Source organism: Pyxicephalus adspersus, chromosome 4 (assembly GCF_032062135.1).
Source record: "Pyxicephalus adspersus chromosome 4, UCB_Pads_2.0, whole genome shotgun sequence".
NCBI lineage: Eukaryota > Metazoa > Chordata > Amphibia > Anura > Pyxicephalidae > Pyxicephalus > Pyxicephalus adspersus.
In genome coordinates, this window is record NC_092861.1 from 96,467,005 (window position 1) to 96,488,119 (window position 21,115).

At 36.6% G+C, this 21,115-nt stretch overlaps 1 pseudogene; it reads left to right on the plus strand.

Moving 5' to 3' along the window:
• Positions 1-21,115, plus strand: part of LOC140329841 (scavenger receptor cysteine-rich domain-containing protein DMBT1-like) — a 79,007-nt pseudogene that overhangs the window by 6,326 nt on the left and 51,566 nt on the right.

Consider the following 21,115-nt stretch of genomic DNA (forward strand, 5'->3'; position numbering starts at 1 on the left):
TACAATTTAAAAAAAAAATTTCATGAAAAACAGTGGATCACTTTTGGTACAGAAATCTAGACCTCAGTGTAACGCTCAGGAGGTTAAAATGTTTGTATTTTGTTTAAACTAAAACATGTTTGTTAACAAATCTGTACTTTGTTTACAGAACATCCCATATACCCAGATTTGCCAAAAAGGTAAATTCAAATATATACATTCTTGTCTTATCTTATCTGATAACTTACCTTATCTTATTTGATTTCAATTGTTTTGGATTTGATTTGAAAGTGACAGCGAAAGAAGAAAATGCGGAGGGTACAAGCGATGAGGTTGAGGCAATATGGGTGGAGTTGAATGTGGGGTTGAATAACACACAATTAATTTTTGGAGTGTGCTATAGGCCCCCCAGTGCTAGGGAAGAAAATGAAAATCAACTACTAGCACAGATAGAAAAAGCAGCAAAAAGTGGAAGTGTTTTAATCATGGGAGATTTCAACTACCCTGACATTGACTGGAGTAATGGCACTACAGGAACAGCAAAAGGGAGGAAATTTTTGAATTTAATACAAGATAATTTTATGGCACAGTTTATAGAAGCCCCAACTAGAAATGATACTCTGCTGGATCTAGTTATTTCTAACAATGCAGAGCTTATAACAAATGTGCAAATAAAAGAGAATCTGGGTAGCAGTGACCATAATATGATTTCATTTAATGTTAGCTGTAAACAGGAAGCAAAAACAGGAAAGATAAAAACATTTAATTTTAAGAGAGCAAACTTTCCTTTATTAAGGGCGGCTCTCTGTGACTTGGACTAGGAGACAATATTGTCCTCAAAGAACACAGAACAGAAAATGGGAATGTTTCAAGTCTGTTCTACAAAAGCAAACTGAAAAATATATTCCAAGGGGTAATAAGTTTAATAGGCTAAAATTAAAATGTGACTTACAGCTGATGTTAAAAAAGCCATGAGGAACAAGAAAAGGGCATTTCAAAAATATAAAAATGAAGGATCACCTTCATCATTTGAAACCTATAAAGAATATAACAAAAGATGTAAAAAGGAGTTCAAATGTGCAAAACTTCAAAATGAAAACTGATTGCAAAGGAAAGTAGGGCAAACCCCAAAAATTTTTTCAAATATATTAATAGCAAAAAGTTCAGATCTGAGCATATAGGCACCTTAAAGGATGTCGCTAGGTTGGTAACTGGGGATAAGGACAAGGCAGATTTACTAAACACTTTTTTTTAGCTCTGTGTACACGAAGGAAAATGGCAGAGCTCAAGTCCAAATTCATAATAGCAAAGTCACTGCCTTAAATGAGTCACAATGGTTCAGAATTGACATAATTGAGAAACAGCTAGGAAAAATTAAGGTTGACAAAGCACCAGGACCTCATGGATTACATCCACGTATCCTCAAAAAGCTGAGCTCAGTTATTTCAAAGCCATTATTTCTAGATTATAGAGACTCTTTAGTCACTGGCAAGGTACCGATGGATTGGCATAAGGCCAATGTGGTTCCTATCTTCAAAAAGGGAGCAAAGTCATTACCAGGTATCTTCAGACCCGTTAGTTTAATGTCCATAATTGGAAGATCTTAGAGAGTTTGATAAAGAGCCACATAGAGGAGTTTCTGATAGAAAATAATATTATAAGTGTTAGTCAGCATGGCTTCAAGAAAGACAGAAGTTGTCAAACAAATTTACTCTCGTTTTATGAGAAAGTAAGTAAACAGGCAGACAGTGGAATATTGGTTGACATAGTGTACTTGGACTTTGCTAAAGCATTTGACACTGTACCCCACAGACGGTTAGTATGCAAGTTAGGGTCGATAGGTTTAGAGAAGTCAATCTGTAAATGGATAGAGAACTGGCTTAAAGATCGCATCCAGAGAGTTGTAATTAATGATTCATACTCTGAATGGTATAAGGTTATTAGTGGTGTATCCCAGGGTTCAGTGTTAGGATCTGTACTGTTTAACATCTTCATAAATAATATAGAGTTTGGGATTAAAAGTACCATTTCTGTTTTTGCAGATGACACCAAACTATGTAATGGAATTAAGTCCATACAGGATGTCTATAATCTACAAGCAGACCTGGATGTGCTGTTTGATTGGGCAGCCAAGTGGCAAATGACATTTAACATAGATAAATGTAAAATTATGCACTTGGGAGCTAACAACATGCATGCTTCATACTGTCTAGGGGGAATAAATTTGGGGGAGTCAGAAATGGAAAAGCATCTGGGGGTTCTGGTGGATCATAGACTTAATATCAGCATGCAATGCCAAGCTGCAATATCCAAAGCTAGTAAAGTACTTTCTTGTATTAAAAGAGGAATAGACTGCAGAGATGGAGACATTATCCTGCCCCTGTACAAAGCATTGGTCAGACCACATCTGGAATATGCAGTCCAGTTTTGGTCACCAGTTCACAAAAAGGACATTGTGGAATTGGAGAGAGTGCAGAGAAGGGCAACTAAATTAATAAAAGGAATGGAGGAGTTCAGCTATGAGGAGAGATTAGCTGAACTGAATCTATTCTCCCTTGAGAAGAGATGTTTAAGGGGGGATATGATCACCCTGTATAAATATATAAACGGTCCATACAGAGAACTCTCTTCCCCATTATTCACTTTGAGATCATTACAAAGAACAAGAGGGCACTCTTTGCGTCTGGAGGAAAAGAAGTTTAAGCTGCGGGTAAGGAAGGGATTCTTCACTGTAAGGTCTGTGAAAATGTGGAATCAGCTCCCTCAGGGAGTAGTTTCAGCAACTACTATAGATTGCTTTAGGAAAAAGCTAGATGTTTTTCTAGAAGCACAGAATATAACTGGGTATTAAGGCTTTAAAGTAAAAATAACAGTGACTCTTGATCCAGGGAACATCCGATTGCCTCATGGAATCAGGAAGGAATTTTTTTCCCCTGTTGAAGCAAGTTGTACCAGGGTTTTTTTTGCCTTCCTCTGGACCAACTATGTCTTATAGGGTTTTATATCTGGGAGATGTTTATTTCCCTAGTGGTTGAACTTGATGGACTTATGTCTTTTTTCAACCTAACCTACTATGTAACTGTGTAACTATGTAACTATGTCCTAATTTATATTTTTACTTTTGTAATGAGAATTATAACTCAACTCAACTATTTTGCTTGCCAGACTTATATAATTTGTGAACAGACACTTTAAACCTTTGTTGCATTTATCAGCAGTGTTTGCCATATTATTTTATTTATGCAATTTTTGTAGTATGAATAGTACTTTGCATGGCAATGTATGTTTGTAACATGGCAAAATACGTTATCTCTATCCATAAGTTTAATTACCTGTCCCTTCCCCCCTCAGCCCTAGTTTAAATAGTCCTCAAATTTTCCAATGAATATCCCCCTGGAACAGCAGATCCCCTTCCAATGAAATAAGACCATCCTTGGCATATAAGTTGTACCCCAATGAAAAGTCATCCCACTTCTCTTGAAACCTAATTCTCTTTTACACCAGGACTATTAAATTTTAAATTAAATTATTATTATTATTATTACTATTATTAATAAATTAAATTATTTTAAATTAATAAATTAAATTATTAAATTAAATTATTATTATTATTACTATTATTATTATTTTTATTAAATTATTATTAATATTATTATTATTATTATTAAATGCATTCAATTTTGTAAGCTCCTGCTGTCTTTACTGTGTAGAGCATGATGCAGGTAATATTCCTATGAATAGAATGTTGCAGGTCCTACCAACCCTTCAGCTCACAGCTTAGTCCCTTAAATTGATTCTTAAAGTTGTATTAAGGAAGATGGCGGTTCTATCTTCATCCTTTTATACTCAGGCTTGGCTTATCCAAAAGCTAAACCTTATCCTTAGTTATAAGGACTTCAGCTTTTGAGATGTGGGGGTTAAAAAATTGATCAAAATGTTTGTATTTTGTTTAAATTAAAACATGTTTGTTAATAAATATGTATTTTGTTTACTGAGCAGCCTACATTTCTTGATTCGCCAAAAGATATATGCAGTTGTATGCATTTTTGTCTTATTCAATTGTTCTGGGTTTATCCCCTAGTTTATATTTTTTCACTATCGTAAATGCAATTTTTGTAGATAAGCAGCATTAAATCTGTGTTGCACTTTTCTTATTTAAAGCGTACCTAAACTCAACATTTTTACTTCATAGAGAAGGGTAGACAACTCTCCTAAATAAAGTAAAAATGTTGTTTCTTTTTAAGTGCAGCATCGCCCCTTTAAGTCTTGATTTCTGAGTGCAGAGCTTCCCAGGATACCTACATTATGCATCCCAGGAGGCTCTGGCTGCTCCTTTAGCGAATGCACTGATCTCAGGCATGCACAGGAGAGGCATCTTTTCCTCCAAGGTCAAAGAGATGCCGATCTTACATATGCACATCTGTGGGAATAAAGGTAAGTGCAAATATTTTTTTTTTTGGGAACATAGTAATATTTGTACAGGTAGACCCCAAGGTAAGGACATCCGACATACAGATGACTCCTAGATAGGAACAGGGCTTCCCTGTTCGCTTGTGTGCAAGATGGAGGCTTGACAGGGGGGAGGGGCAGTTTGCATGACTTACAGAATAAATCTATTGCTAAACACAGCTGAGGTTGTGGGTGATCTTAAGGCTTGAGCTCTTCTGCAACATCTTGCAACTCTTTAATGACCAAGACAAACTCTGCAGTTGTTTCCTTTTACAAATCAAAGCACATCTTGATCCAGAAGTTATTGAATGTCTAGGTTTTTTTTTGCTTTGTTTGTGATTACCAGTGAGGATTTTGTACAGTAACTGACATCATGGTGACTAATAATATGTTGAAACAAACATCTGTCTTAATTGCATGTATTAGAATAATGTACCTGTTCCGATTTACATACAAATTCAACTTAAGAACAAACCTACAGTCCCTATCTGTATGTAACCTGGGGATTACCGTATTTTTCGGACCATAAGACGCACTTTTTTCCCCCCAGAAGTGGGGGGAAAAAGTCCCTGCGTCTTATGGTCCAAATGTAGCCTCTGTGCCCGGGCCGTCTCTCCGGTATCCTCCCCAGCCGCTGTCCCGTCCCCCCTGTGTAGCCCCCCCTCCGGCTTTTCTCCTGTCCAGCGCGGCCAGAGTGACTGTGACTCCTGTCACTCTGGTATCTTGCGTCCTCCCACTCTCAGCATGATTGGCTGACAAAGTCATGCTGGGAGCAGGAAAGCACACACATACACAACACACGTACACAACACAAAGTAAACAAATGTTATATTGCAATCCGATTGTCATACATAGTATGACAATCGGATTACAACTGAAAGGAAATACTCACCCAGGTGTCCGCAGCTCTGCTTGCTGCAAGCATCTTGCAGAGAGATGTATAGCACAATGCAGAAATCCTGCATTATGCTATGTATCTCTCCACACATGCCAGCAGCTTCCAGCCTCCGTATCTGTCTCAGTCTGTGTGAGCACGCAGGGAAATCCCCCCCCTCACATCACTCCGGAGGATGAGTCATCTTCCAGTGATGTGATTGGTGAAGTATGGGGGTGTGTCAGGGAGGGAAATTTAAAGGCAGATTACAATGTAATCTGCTTTTAAATGGTTTTTACAGTACAAAAACACCACACAACATAAAAATAAAAGTACCGTACATTTTGATTTTATTTTTAGATTACATTGTTGTCTAATATTTCATTATTGTTTTAAATTATTATTTATATTTATGTATTATATTATAATTTATGATTTTAATATAATAAATAAATATAAATAATGTTAATAATGGTTCTAAATGCTGCTGTTTACTTTACAGGGTTGATTACATGTGTTTATGACTGTGCTGTTGGTTTTTAATGCACATAAAATATTTTAGGACACTATTTGTTTCAGAATATTTTTTTCTTCATTTCCCTTCTCTAAAAACTGGTGCGTCTTATGGTCCAGTGCGTCTTATGGTCCGAAAAATACGGTACCTAATGTGCCATGCCTATTGTAATTTTTTGTCCCATGTCACAGGGAATTACACCAGTTGTGGAGGTCATGTCACTCAGTTTTCTGGAGTCATAAACTGTCCATTATTCCCCAACAATTATCCATCTAATAGTTTCTGCGTATGGGAAATTGAGACCTCAAGAGGGTATCATGTGGAGTAGAAAAGTTCATAGAAAAATAATGAAAACCTATACTTTACTTATTATAATATAATATAATAAATAATAATAATATTTTCAAACTGCTTTAGTTTGATTCACTGACCCAGAACAAGCATGCAGATAATAAAGAGACTGAATTCAAAATGCCTATTCTGCATACATGCTCCATACTGATAAATATAGAGAATTACATTGCTAAACTCCTTCTAAAAACAAGCATTTAAAGAAGTTAAAGCAGGACATGCACTAATGACCTGAAAGGAAAACATTTGGCTAGACAGATGCATTTGTTGCAGATGAGTGCGCAAAGTAAATTCACGAAGAGTCAGCCTTACTGAGGGCAGGGCCAGAGATTAAAAGTGGGGCAAACTGGACAATTGCCCAGGGCTCACGCTTTCTTTACTGCTATTTTGCTGGATTGAAGTAGCAGAAAGCAATTGAACTGCATGGTCACCATGGATTGATAGTTTCATTAGTTACCAAAAACTAGTGAGAGGACCCATGCTACTACATCTTGCTGCAGCAGCTGTTGTGTAGTACTGCAGCACAGCTGATCTGGTAAATAAAGATTATGCATTATGTATATTGCCGTGTCAGAGGGCATGAGGACCCTACAGGATTTAGAACCCAGTTTTTTCCTTGCTAAATGCCAACCCTGAATAGCAGATGTAGGTTTTCATACAATTTTTTTTTTTTAGAAAAATCAATGAAAATCTATCTCACAAGTAGATCTATCTGTATTGTTTTTAGTTGTGGATCTTTCAGAATTAATATATGCTGTGTTTTGTTTTTAGCTTAGAAACAGAACCAAACTGTGTCTATGATTGGGTGAAAATGTATAATGAACCTCCTGAAAGCTCCATGCTTTTGGCAACACTTTGTTATCCTTTGAGTTACACTTCTTACACTTACCTCTCATCATCTAATGTCATCAGCATTGAACTTAAAAGTGATACTTGAAAGATCTGGATTTCATGCAAGCTTTTCATCATTTGTGGCAGGTAACAGATTAGATAGTTAATAATTCTGTACAACAATTATCTTGCTGCATTATGTACTGAGTGCTTTTAAGGTTTATATAAAGCACTGCCAAGTAAAATGGGAATATATTTGGTCTTTTCTGACAAATGTAAAAAATGTAGTTATTAATTTCAGGAAAAAATACATTTTCTAAATACAAGTCTATTTGTTACATAAAACAATTAAAAACAACTGTGTAGACATATGTTTCATTAATTCTGATTAACTTTGTTTGCCTACACATACAGTTGAAGCATAATGAATTTTCATCACTGATAGACAGCAGATCTTATAATATTTTTAAATGTGTGTCCTTTCATAAATTGACCCTAGATTTAAACCTTGATAGTAAATGGTATTTATGTTGACTATTTTGCCTCTGCTCAGATATTTTAACTGTTTTTTTTAAATAATTAAAGAACACATTTTTATTAAAGAATTTGTACAAACCCTATTCAAGTTAGTATTACCCAGGTGCACCTTTGGTAACAAATACCATATTTTTCACACTATAAGACGCACCTGACCATAAGACGCACCTAAGTTTAGAGGAGGAAAACAAACAAAAAAAATATTCTGAACCAGTACAATACTATGCAGTTCTCCACCCTCCTACATGGAGCATGTCCTATCAATATAGCCCCCTCCTGTGTAGGCATTGCTTGCTGTTTCCCTCTACACCGAGTAGCCCCATGAATGTCTCCTCTCCCCTCCATGACACATTTGTGTTACCCTGTACTTTGTGTGTAGTGGCTGGGCTCTTGGCGCCGGGCTCTTCTGTCTTGATGACCATGTCCCCTGTGTTATTGCTGAATTGCGCTGGGAGGACAGAGCTGGCAGCTCACACACATACACACATGGCACAGCTAAAACTTCTGCCACCCGGGGCTGGCTGTGCATCAATATTTGCTCCATAAGACGCACAGACATTTTCTATCCACTTTTTTTTTTTGGGGGGGGGGGGGGGGGGGGCATCTTATAGAGCAAAAAATATGGTAAGTAAATCATAAGTAATATAAGCTTTTTTACCGTTTTCATGAACAAGTCCATTTCTGTTTATCAGTTTTTAAAAAAATAATAAAACGCACAAATTTTCAATGTTTTATGCACAAATATATTTTTTTGGTTGATATTACAATGTAAATGTATCTTTCAGATCAAATAAAAGTATTCAATGTACTATCTACTTAATATTAAATCTGATAAAAAATTGGTAATGACACAAAGGGCTCTATTACCAAAAAACAGGGAATCTGACACTTCCTCTAATTTTCCTTCATAGGAATATTCCGGGTCCAGGTGTGTTTCAATAACAGTAATTGATTCCCACTAGGAAATGTTTGAGAGAATGTCAGATTCCCTGTTCTATAAATAGAGCCCAAAAAATGCCGTAAAATATTTATTTATGCATGAACCACAAATGGTGTAACTATTCTAACAATTATACAATTTCATATTAGGCAGTTAAAATAGACTATGGTAACTTTTATGGGCGAATAATTACAAATTATGGTAATTTTTAAAGCAAAAAAAAGATTTCAGATTATTTTTTTTTTCTTGTTTTTAAACATATAGGGTATACAACGGCACCACCAGGTAATCGTTTTAATACAAGCACATATGACATATAAATGCCAATATAGATATATACTATATATAGAAAGCTACACACGGGTATAAATAGAAAAATAATATGGCATAAAGTGCTGTGCTTGTGTGTGTGTGTGTGTGTGTATATATATATATATATATATATATATATATATATATATTGTAACACCAATGCAGGATTGGTGGTAGAAGGGAGGTATATTTGCCCAAGATTCCTCTCCTATGTGAAGTAGCAGGTGGAAAATTCACCTGCGAGGTAATTATTGAAGCAGCACTGAGGGTGGGGTTATAACAGAGCCAGGAACTCTCTGCCTGGGGACACAGAAAGTTGGTCTGTGTGAATGAACTCAAACCTGAGTACAAGGTTGCTGAAAGCTTTGTTTGGAGCTGACAGGGAGAAGCCCTCCAGCTGATAGACAGGAACGTCAGATGTATAGTAAGTGCCGGACAGGCAAGGTTTTCTTTTGCTATTTTTGTTATTTTAACCGCAACCTTTAAATAAACCTGACTACAAGTCAGCTTAACAACTTTACCTCAGTGTGTGATCTGAATTGGATGAATCAGACAAGTGTCCTTTGACCCCAGCAAAGGCGATCCTGAGCCTAACCCCTCACAATATGTATAATGTGAGGGTTAGCTTTAATTCCAGGCACCAGCGTAGCTTTAGGGCTCTGGCCCATTATCATTTAGTCTAAAAAAATGCAAAAACAAAACAGTCTTCTCAGGAGTGTTTCAACAACCAAAGTCCTTTAAATCAAAATTTAGCTCTCAAACATAAACCAACTGTCTAGGCTTGCTTTAAACCATACAAATCAAACTACAGAGAGACTGTCTCACACAGTCACAGAGCTGTTCTGCATGAGCCACACCTGGCCTCAGGGTGCAACTCCCCCATTGTTACAGGCTGGTGCCATTTGTATAACCATTGGCCAGATGCTTTAGATCCATCCTCAATTCCTGGCCTGGCCCACCCATTACTTCCAGGACACTCTGGTCCTGGATCCCAAATATTAAGCTCCAATTTTGCAGGGACACTGTTAGCATAACCCTCTTTCAAAGAAAAAAATGAGGTATAGGATGCCAAATATCCTGACTTTGGCATCAGGTGTCTTATTCAACCACAATATATTATGTAACATAATGAGAAATGTAAGGCTATGTTTTATGTAAAGGTGTTTTAGTGCTGTAAGTAAGTGTGGCACTGCAGATTTACAGAGTTGCAGCCTGGAGTTTTTTGGAAGGAATTAGAGGGCCAAGCACTTGATGCCAGTACCTGGTAGATGATACTAAAAGTGAGTGTGTTTTTTAAACTAGGGGCAGTTTGAGCCTTAAGCTAGGTGGCTCAGGCAGAAAGGGTGTGTGAGGCCTGTAATAAAAGAAGGCCTTTATGTCATTAAAACGCCTACGTGCATGATTTTGGAATGTGGGAGGTAACAAGAGTACCCAGAGGAAACCCAAGAAAACACTGGGAGAACATGCAAACTCCATGCAGGTAGCGCCCTGGCTGAGATTCAAACCTGAGACCTACTGCTGCAATGGCCGCCATACCTTATCCATGATTATTTTTAAGTAGAAGGGTCAGAACTGCCCTAAGCTTTTATTGCTGTCTGTAACCCCACTTAAAAGATGTGACTGTACTTGTAACTAGGACAGAAAGTACTGGATAATTTAAAGTAATATAGCTGTCATCCAATCTGCCCAACGTATTCTACATTCTACAAACACTGTAAAACTGATTGCCACTCACTTCCTTCTTCTCGTATTTCCGGTACTGAAAGCAAAGATAAATCAGGTGAATGGGACACATAAAATAAAATCTAGTGTGAGTTTCTGTTAATATAAGCTAGATTTGTGATTTAGTGATCTAGATGGAAAAGCTAGGAGCTTAGTATAAGTGTATAATGCTTGCAGTTATCTCTTGTTTGTATGGGAAGCCATCCTAAGAAGATGTCTCATGACAGAAATGTAGTATAATTTGTGTCTGTGTGTAATTTCTGTCTGTGTTGCAGAAGCTGCTGTTTTCCAATTTGTGGAGGATTGTGAAGAAAAGACTATTTATAAGCACTTCAAAAATATTTGATTCACTGTAAACATGACAACCATAGCATAATAGATTACATATTTTCCTACTCTGTTTACACATGATTGCTGACCTCATCCCTAAAGTCTACAGGGAAGTCTACAAGGAAACTGACTTTTCTGGGGGTTGTCAATTTCCTGGGTCCCCTGCAGCTCTCACTGGTGCCCTTCAATGACCGCCTTTGTGCAGTTACTTTTGCATAGTCACAGGGTCAGTTTTAGAATTCTGTGTAGAGAGAAAGTATTTTTCTATTCATATTTTAAAGTAAAGTAAAAGTGTAAACAGCAAACTCCCAGTGTATACTTTAATTTTTAAACCGTATACACCAAACATACAAAAATATAGGATATTCACTTAGCAAAGGGTATCATCTCTATGCAAGCGAAATAACTGCACATACCTAAATATAAATTGATCCACATATAAACTCAAAGATAATGCCAGTAATTTAATGTGAAAATAAATGTATGGTGTGTTATTTTTGAAACATTTATGTAAAAGGCGAAAAAAAATAAAATCACATGGTCTCAGTCTGTAAATATTCTCCCACTTTTTACAGGTTAATGTTTTGGGTGTTGGGAAAGCTTTTTGTCCATAATTACAACTTCATACCAGCTATAAAACACAGAAGAGAATTGAAAACACATTTGGCCACTTTCTCTGCTTTTCGTCAGTGGTGATAAATTACTACATTTATGTGAATAGAGTTTCTGATAATTACTTTGGAGTTGTTACTGTGTCTCCAGGGAATAAAATCTGGAACTTGAATAAATCCGGTGTAATTGAAGAGAATAATGGGTTTCCAAAGGCGAAGAACTAGTTTTATTCTCTACCTTTTGATAAATACTAGAAGCCTATTTATCAAAAAAAGTGGAGACAAGAGGAGACAGGTAGAGTGTAATTGCTGTAGTCTCACTACTCATTACTCATTACTGTCCACTGTTACTAAGTAATATAAAGGGCAGCAGGGGCATTCGTACCACAGTATGGCTTTATAGAGCCAATGCTAACACATGCATTTTACTGGAGCCCTAAGGAATAGATTCAATATTTGAAATGTTGGACCTCTAAGTTCTCCCTCACCCATGTGTGACTTCCCATGTATATTTCACCTGAGGAAATAATTTTCTTTAAAGCTGGATAATATCTCAAAAAACAAAAGTAAGAATTTACTTTAGAATTTATTTTAAATGCAATTACAGTAAGTATCACCTCAAAATGAGGGGGACCAGAACAAGTAGCCAGTCAGGTCCTTCTACATGCACGTTCAACAGTGAAGGCATGGGCGTGGAGAGAAAAAACAGGGTGAAAAAAAAGATGGTATAAAACCAGTGGTCCCCAACCTTTTTGGTCCCGTGGACCACTAAAATTACTAAAGTTAGAGCCAGGTGTCACTCAAAGGGGAAGAAACTTACCCCATAGTGACATCATGATGCCAGAACCCTGGCCACTCTCCCATCGCAGATCCAAACCTGCGATAGGAGAGTGGGCAGGTTATGTCCAGAGATACTTGATTGCACTTCATTGAGCCTGCGTTCCATATGGGGAACATGGTCCGCGGCTCAGGGGCGCACCAGCCAGAGCTGCAGACCACCAAAATTTTCACGCGGACCACCGGTTGGTGACCGCTGGTATAAACTGTATGCATCTGCTGCTTTTTTATTTTCCCAAGGTTGCGTCACATATCTCTAATGTACACATATTAGATTTTTTTTGTTTAATCTTAAAGTTTAAATTAGATTTTAAAATTTAAAAATACCTACCTCATTTATTTCTAAACAGAATATTCAACAAAATTCTGTCCTGCTTCTTTTATTGAAGAACAAATGTTTATCTCTGTCTTCTCTAACCATAAAATGCATAATCATATATCTATATATATATTTTTTTTACAGTAACGCCAACACTTCTAGACCGGACAACACGTATGTACTAATATTTGCTTTTTATATTTTTTTCTGTTAAGTGATGGAACACAATAATTAATTAAAACAGACTGTTTTGCTGTTTTGTTTTGTAAAGCACAGAGAAAAACACCAGTTGTGGAGGTCGCATTACTCAATTTTCTGGGATAATAAACAGTCCATATTTCCTTAACTACTATCCATCTAATAGTTTCTGCATATGGGAAATTGAGACATCAAAAGGGTATAATGTGGAGTTGAGTTTTACAAGTTTTGAGTAAGTTCATAGAATATTTCATGAAAACCTATACTGTAATAAATATTTTCAAACTTTTTAAACGAAAAATGGTTTTCTGTCTCACTTTTGCTTCAGTAGTTTCTGAGCCACTGGCCCAGAAAAAACTTGCAGAAGGGACTGAAAACAAAATGCCTAATGTGCATACATGCTCTAAAGTGATAAATACAGAGAATGCCATTACAAATTGTGAAATTGCACAGGGCTTACACTTTCATTACTGCCATATTACTGGATTGAAGTAGCAGAAAGTAATTCAACTGCATGGTCACCATGAATTGATAGTTACGTGCGAGCTCCAATCAGAGACTAGGACGACACTATATGAAGGCTCTATGTGTGGATTGATGGTGACAACTTCCTGTTTCCTGATTCCTGGTTCCTATTTCTGGTTCCTGCTTCTGATTCCTGGTTCCTACTCCTCACTACTCATGCATCCTCCGCTCCCCATCTGATCATCCGTGTATGACCTCCAAGGTTTGTCTGCAAGCTATTATCACCACTGTTTATCTGCAAAGATATTGGACAATTACCACCACTGTTTATCTGCAAAGTCATTGGACATTTATCACTTCTGTTTGTCTGCAAAGTCATTGGACATTTACCAGCACTGTTATCTGCCTAGTCATTGGACATTTACCACTACTGTTTATCTGCAAGGTCATTGGACATTTATCACTGTCTTTTCTGCAAATAAACTAAAAGGGACATTTACCCGTTAACATGGTGTGTGTGTGTGTGTGATCTCTCGGTTAATCACCATCAAGATTCCCTCAAACAGAGCTCTCTGACATTTTGAACTCATGTTTCTCCTTTGCCAAATTCCAACCCTGATAGGTGGAATATAATTTGTTGAAAAGAAAATGTCTTTTATATCTGTAATATTTTCCGTGGATCTTTCAGAATGAATACTTATTTTATGTGCTTTGATTTTTAGCTTAGAAACAGAACCAAGCTGTGTCTACGATTGGGTGAAAATATATGATGGACCTCCTGGAACCTCCCTGCTTTTGGCAACACTTTGTTATCCTTTTAATTATACTTCTTAAGCTACTAGAGTTAAGAAGGAAGGTACAGTTGGGTCCCGACGCGACCCTTTTGGCTTTCTCAGGGGACCAATAAAGACAGAACTATATCTAAACATAAAAATAAGTCCAAATCACAACTCTGCATCTACATATAATCAATGACAAGTCATGCATAACAATTATTGCATGTTGAACATTAGGGATGCACTGCTTTAGCCGTCCCCCATTAAATTTGTACAGCATTACTCTAAATGTAAGTAGATGTCTTCTTGTCAGTGTCTATGCATGACTTGTCATTGATTATATGTAGATGCAGAGTTGTGATTTTGACCTATTTTTATGTTTAAATATACCGTATTTTCCGGCGTATAAGACGACTTTTTAACCCCGAAAAATCTGTGCCAAAGTTGGGGGTCGTCTTATACGCCGGGTACTTACCAATCCCCTGAAAGAGGAGAAGATCCGAGCTCGAGTCAGCCGTCAGAGAGCTTCGGGAAACGCTGTGAGCCATGCGGTATGGATTTATATCCTTGTTAAAGAATATTGTGATTTACAAATCAGCCATTAGGTGGCGCTGTGTGAATACTTTACATAGAAGGGTAGACAATTCTAGTATTTAAAGTAAAAATTTTCTTTGTTACTGTTTTTTTTTAAGTGCAACAAATTCTATATTTTACCTGGAAAAGCTGGGGGTCGTCTTATACGCCCAGTTGTCTTATACGCCGGAAAATACGGTACTTCTGTCTTTAATGGTTCCCTGAGGAAGCCAAAAGGCAAAACGCGTCGGGACCCAACTGTACCTTCTTTCTTAATATTAGTAGCCTTATCTTGTCTAGATTAGAGATCAAAAACCACCCTCATTTCTGGGAACACAATAGGGCGGTTTTTACTGTACATATGATATATTGTTTGTAAAATATAATTTTTGTATTTTCATTTATATTCCTTTACTGTATTCAAAAAATGTTCCTCGATTTAGGTGTTAACTTTATGACTAACTATTTTGCCACAACAAACAAATACCCTTTTTTTTTTTCTTTTCGATTATTGAACAATTTCTTTTTATGCTTAGAAATCTGGAATAGGGTATATGTCACACTTACCTCTTCCTCACTAAAGCGCAGGCATCTCTCTCCTGCGCAAGCTTTATCAATTCCATCCTATCTGCTGGCCAATCAAAAGATATTGATCAGCCCTGGCTATTTAGCTGGCTCACTAGCTGCACTTTGTGTTCGTGCAACAAGTCTTACTAGTTTGAGCTCCTTAGTTATGTGAACTAGTTCCTGTACACCTGCTTTAATCCAGTGTTGCCTGTGTCCAGCTCCTGTGTTAATCCTTCATTGTCTAGCTTGTTGGTTCCCAGCCAACTTCCCTGTGCTGTTCCTGTGTTCCTGTCTGCCTGTGGATATCCCTGCATCACCTGTACCTCCTACTATTTCCAGTGTCTGCTATGTTCCCTGTGCCCGCAGTGGTCTTTGTGTCATTGCTGTCTGTCTCGTAGATCCCTGGCTGTTGACCCCTGGCGTGTGACCTGACCTTTCCTGCTTGCTGCCTGTCTCAACCCCGGCTTTGATTGACTATCCTTCTGCTTAGTGATTTGGTACCCTGCTTTGCCCACCTTGGTGTGCCGAAGGACCGCGACCTGGCAGTAACCAGCGGTGAAACATCCTCACCATCAGAGGCTCTGGAGAAAACCTGGTTACTGCTTAGACACTGTGCCTTGACCCTTCTTAGGGCTCACACCACCTCCGTGCAAGCCATAACGTCCCCTAGTGGTCATGTCTCTCTGAGCGTGACAGTATACTGTTCTTTAAACCTATGGTGTGCACTGGACACAGAAAAATTGTGTTTTTTCATGCTGTGAGTTTTTGGTATAGATTGGTTGTAAGTGTGTCATCATTATCAACTGAAATTTCCATATCCAAAAATGCAATTTTTTTATTTTCATACTCCAATGTAAATGATAAATGAAATGCATTAACTTTAAGTTTATGAAAATATTCTAATAGTAAATTTTCTGTGCCATCCCAGATGATAAACACATTGTCAATATATCTTCGCCATAGCCGAAAGTGGCAAAGATATATTGAAATCTGAAAAGATTGCTTGTTACAATCCGCCCAGGTACAGATTGGTGTTTGACACAAGGAGTCTTCATTGCCACCCCCTGAACCTGGAGGAAGGTGGCTGCATCAAATGAAAAAAAAATTCGATATAGAATGTACATGAGGAGTGATAACATAAATTCATTCTGTTTTTTCAATCCTTGACTGATTTCTTGCAAAAATAGACAAACTACCTCTAAACCTTCTTGATGTTTTATGCTGAAATATAGGGCCTCTATATAGATGGCTACTAGCAGGGACCCATGTGGTATACTTAAGCTATCAATTGCTTTAATTAATTCAGAAGAATCCTTTAAATAAAAAGGCAAGCTATATACAAACTGTCCTAAGTACTTATCTACCAAATAAGCTAACATTGCAGGAGATACTGTCAATACTTGATACTATGGGGCGTCTAGGTGAATTTCTAGAATTTTTGTGTATTTTTGGCAAAGTATAGAAGGTATTTAATTTTGGATTTGTATAATTGAAAAAAACTAAAGTATCTTTATGTATGATTTCTTCATTGCATGCTTTTGTGATAATTGGTTGAATTCCTTTTAGAACTCTGCCACTTGATTAGTGGGGATAAGTGTGTACCATTCTCAGTTACTTAATATTTTTGAACATGTGTTTGTATTGATCTATATCTAACACCACCATATTTCCACCTTTATCAGATAGTTTTATGATTATGTTAGGATTTTCCTGAAGTTTTTTAATGCTCCTGACTGTTCTTTTGATATATGTGTATCTTCCTTTCCTATCTTTTATTTTTTTTTTTGTGAAACTTGCTGTACAAAGGCAAAAATGGAGGAATTTTGTCTTATATCAGGATATTTTTTAGATTTGTCTGCTGGGTCTTGCTTGGGTCTGTTGATTTTCCATTAACAAAGAAAGCTCATATTTTAAAATTGAAATACATTTTTCATTGTTGATTTCTGTGCCTTAAAGTTTATGTCAGTAGTGGTTTGCTACCTTATCAGAAACTAATATGGTAACATTTTAAAGCTTATCTAAGCTTAGTTTTGGGTGGAAGTTTAGGGCACTGCCCCTAAGCTTTTATTGATGTCTGTAACTCCACTAAAAAGATGTGAAGAAACTGGCACTGTAAAATTTTAAATGTTATGGGTGTCATGCAATGCAATGATTTACTATAGTGCTTACTATAGTAAATCATTGCGTATGCATCAACAAAATCGCTGAAAGCATTGCATACCATTTGTGACTGACATTTTATCTCAGAATTTTAATAGAGAAATTAATCTCACAAACCAATAAAATATGTACAAGAGAGAATGCAAAATGTAAAAATTATATAATAATGTACTCACTGAAAATTGATTAAATCTAAAATATTTAATCTTTAGAAAACTACCCGATACCACTGGTGGGTGGCATGGACAGATGTGCTGGACTTGTAGAGATATATTATAGAGAAAAATGGAGAACAGTATGTGATGACACATGGAACAATAATAATGCTCATGTGGTGTGTCGACAGCTGAACTGTGGATCTGGCATAGCAGCAAGTAATTCTTATTTTGGACCGGGTGATGGGAGTATTTTTCTAGATAATGTCCAATGTGTTGGATATGAGCAGAATCTTTACCAGTGCAATCATAATGGATGGGGCCAGCATAACTGTGGACACCATGAAGATGCAAGTGTCACACATATACATACTTTAAGGAATTACAAATATTAAGATGATTTATATTGTTACATTTTTAAATTTGTTCTCATCTTTAGTTACAAGCTAACTTACCTTGGGAAAGAAAATTCATGCAGCCACTCTCCTTGTGCATGCTTATTATGGGTCATTGTCATTAATAACTTTAAAAGCTTTGTTGTACAATCACACTATGAGGTTGACTTACTAATGGCACTCAGTTTGTTCACTTATTAAAGCAAATTATCACACTGCAAAGTTACTTCAATTTATTTAATGCAGTGACAATTTGGATTGGCAAAGAATACCCAATCATCTGCAATAAAATGTATAAGAACAATTACATTTGTTTGCACATGGTTGGATAGATTGGATCAGCAGAGCTTAACCTTCTTCAATAAACTAAGAGAAAATTCCCTTGCAAAGTAATTATTCAGTGTAAGTAAACAGGCTAAACTTCTTTAGTAAACTCATCTCTGTGTCAAAATTAGGTTGACCAAGATTCAAACAGTAAAAAAAAACATTCTCTTTTTTACATTTTACTGTAACATTTACCTACTGTAAGAAAAAGGTTAATGTAACCATCCTTCAACATTCAACTGAAATTCTGACAACCTTAAAGAAATGTGAATTGTTGAGCTGTTTATTGTATTTTCTACTAAATACGAATGAACTATAGAAAGAACTGTGTTCTCTCTTCTAGTAAACACAATTTTCGCAGTGAGGAAGGGGGTACCAATGGTCTTCCTTTTTTCTAAAGCTTCTAAATGCTTAATGGATGCCGTGGGACATCTTTAGACATAGCCTAAATAAAGATTAAAGTATTTAACCACCGGGGCGTTACACTGATGTCTAGATTTCTGTACCAAAAGCGGTACACTGTTTTTCATGAATTTTTTTTTTTAAATTGTAGACCTGTAAGTTACAGAAATATGTCTGAACAGGGTTCCAGTAGATATTCTGAATATAAAAAAAAGTTTGAAACACACAATCATGGAAAAAAAAAATGTACTTTTAATAAAATCCTATCCTATTTTTTTTTTGCATAGAAATTTTTGTTTATATTGTGGGCTTGTAATTCTTAGGATTAACTCCCGGGTATATTTATATTTATTAATTATATTATTATCATAAATTATAATATAATACATAATTATAAATAATAATTTAAAAAAATAATGAAATAATAGACAACAATGTAATCTAAAAATAAAATATAAAATTAAAAATGTACTTTTATTTTTATTTCATGTTGTGTGGTGTTTTTGTACTGTAAAAACTATTTAAAAGCAGATTACATTGTAATCTGCTTTTAAATTTCCCTCCCAGACACACCCCCATACATCACAACTCACATCACCCGGAAGATGACTCATCCTCCCGGGTGATGTGAGTGGGGATTTCCTGCCTGCTCAAAGAGACGGTGACGCCGGAGCTGCTGCTCCCATCTCCAGAGAAATGCAGAGCACAATGTAGGATTTCTGCATTGTGCTTCACATCTCACTGCAGATGCAAGCAGCAATAGCAAATTTTTTATTGCTGCTGGAGGAGCTGCGGGGACAGGGTAAGTATTTTCTGTCAGTTGTAATCAGATTGTCATACAATGTATGACAATCGGATTGCAATATAACGTTTGTTTATATTTTAACCACCTGGTGAGAAAAGTTCGGGTTTAACACTTTTTGCAAGTGTTTTTACCCCGAACATGGTCGGGTTTAACGGCCAGGTGGTTAAAATAGTAATTTGTGTACGTATTTGACTATTTTTTTTTTCCTGCATGCATGATAAAATAATTAGGGGTTCAAGAGGGAGTACCCCAGTGCTGAAAAGCAGAAGGATTGGTATCAAAGTAGTAGAAGAACTGCATATATATTTATTTTTTTAATATTTATTTTTTACATTTTCAGCACATTGGATGCAAAAGCAACCTAAGAGAGAATGTAATAGTAAATGTAATGTAATATTAAAAAGCTTTATCTAAACTGTAAACCTGATTTTAATTTTAGTATCAGCATTATTTTTGTGTTGCTATATCAACAAATGTACTCACTTATTTTTATTGTTAACTTTTCAGATTAACAAAAAATGCTAATCTAAATTTGACTACATGCAAACAAATCTGTCACAAATAAAGCAAGACTGTAACTAGCATTGTCAAATTTCCAACCAAAAAAATAACTAACACAGTGGGTGTGGCTTATTAGAGGGGTGTGTTTTTTTAGGTTTTCTCACCACTCAAAAAAAAGTCAAGACTGTCTTCATCCTTTCCACTTATGACATCTTCACACCAAACATTAGTAAGGCTTGGGAGGTGGGAGAGTTGAGGGCCGGTATAAAATATTGGATTCCTATGGGTCATTTCAGACTTGCATTTAATCCCAGAGTTCTACCATAGGCTCAACTGCAGTCCCAACTGCTTTCTTTCAACTGAATGGGAGTGCTTGGGAACCAGTTTGACCACAGGTGCACACTTTTGCAAGCAGTTGCAATGGATTGCTGTGTGGTTCCTGAAAGTGACAAGTTGCTTCTGGCCATGCAGTTGATTTTTCACACCTGAACATCAATCTCACTTAACTCATTTACCCACATGACACAGCTGTTCTGGAACTATGTGGTTCTTTAATGCATCCCTTAAGGAACAACATTCCTGTCAATGGCCCTGATTCATCGGAAAATCGGAAGCTCGTTCGCGCATTCGTATTCGCGATCCGAAATCGGAAGCCGTCGCGCTATTCAACAACTGAATAAGCTCGCTGCCAGAGCCGCGCATCTGCGGCAGTTTCTCACTGGCGAGCTTGCATTAAAAGTCACTGTTCCCCTAAAAAAGCATTCTTTCTAATGGCACACATATTACCCCTACCCTAAAAAAAATGTTTGTGCTGTTCAAATGTTTAAAACATCTATATGTGCTAAGAAAAAAGCATATTTTAAAATCACTTATTTCTTTCCTGTTGGGCAAGAGTTAACCGAGTTCAGCTCCTCTACATAGGCGCCTATCTAAAGGCGTATGATGCCTGATCGGAGGACCGGCCTCGGAGAAGTTCTTGCGACTTTCCGCGGGCGAAGGCTCGGCTTTGCCATCGGACTGGATTTTCCCACAAAAGTCAAAAGCACACACACATTCTTGTTTGCTTCTTATAAATATATATATGTATATGTGGGTATGTAAATGTAAATGTAAATATAAATATATATATATATATATATATATATAATTGTAATTACTATAGTTATTATAATAATAAAAAAAAACATT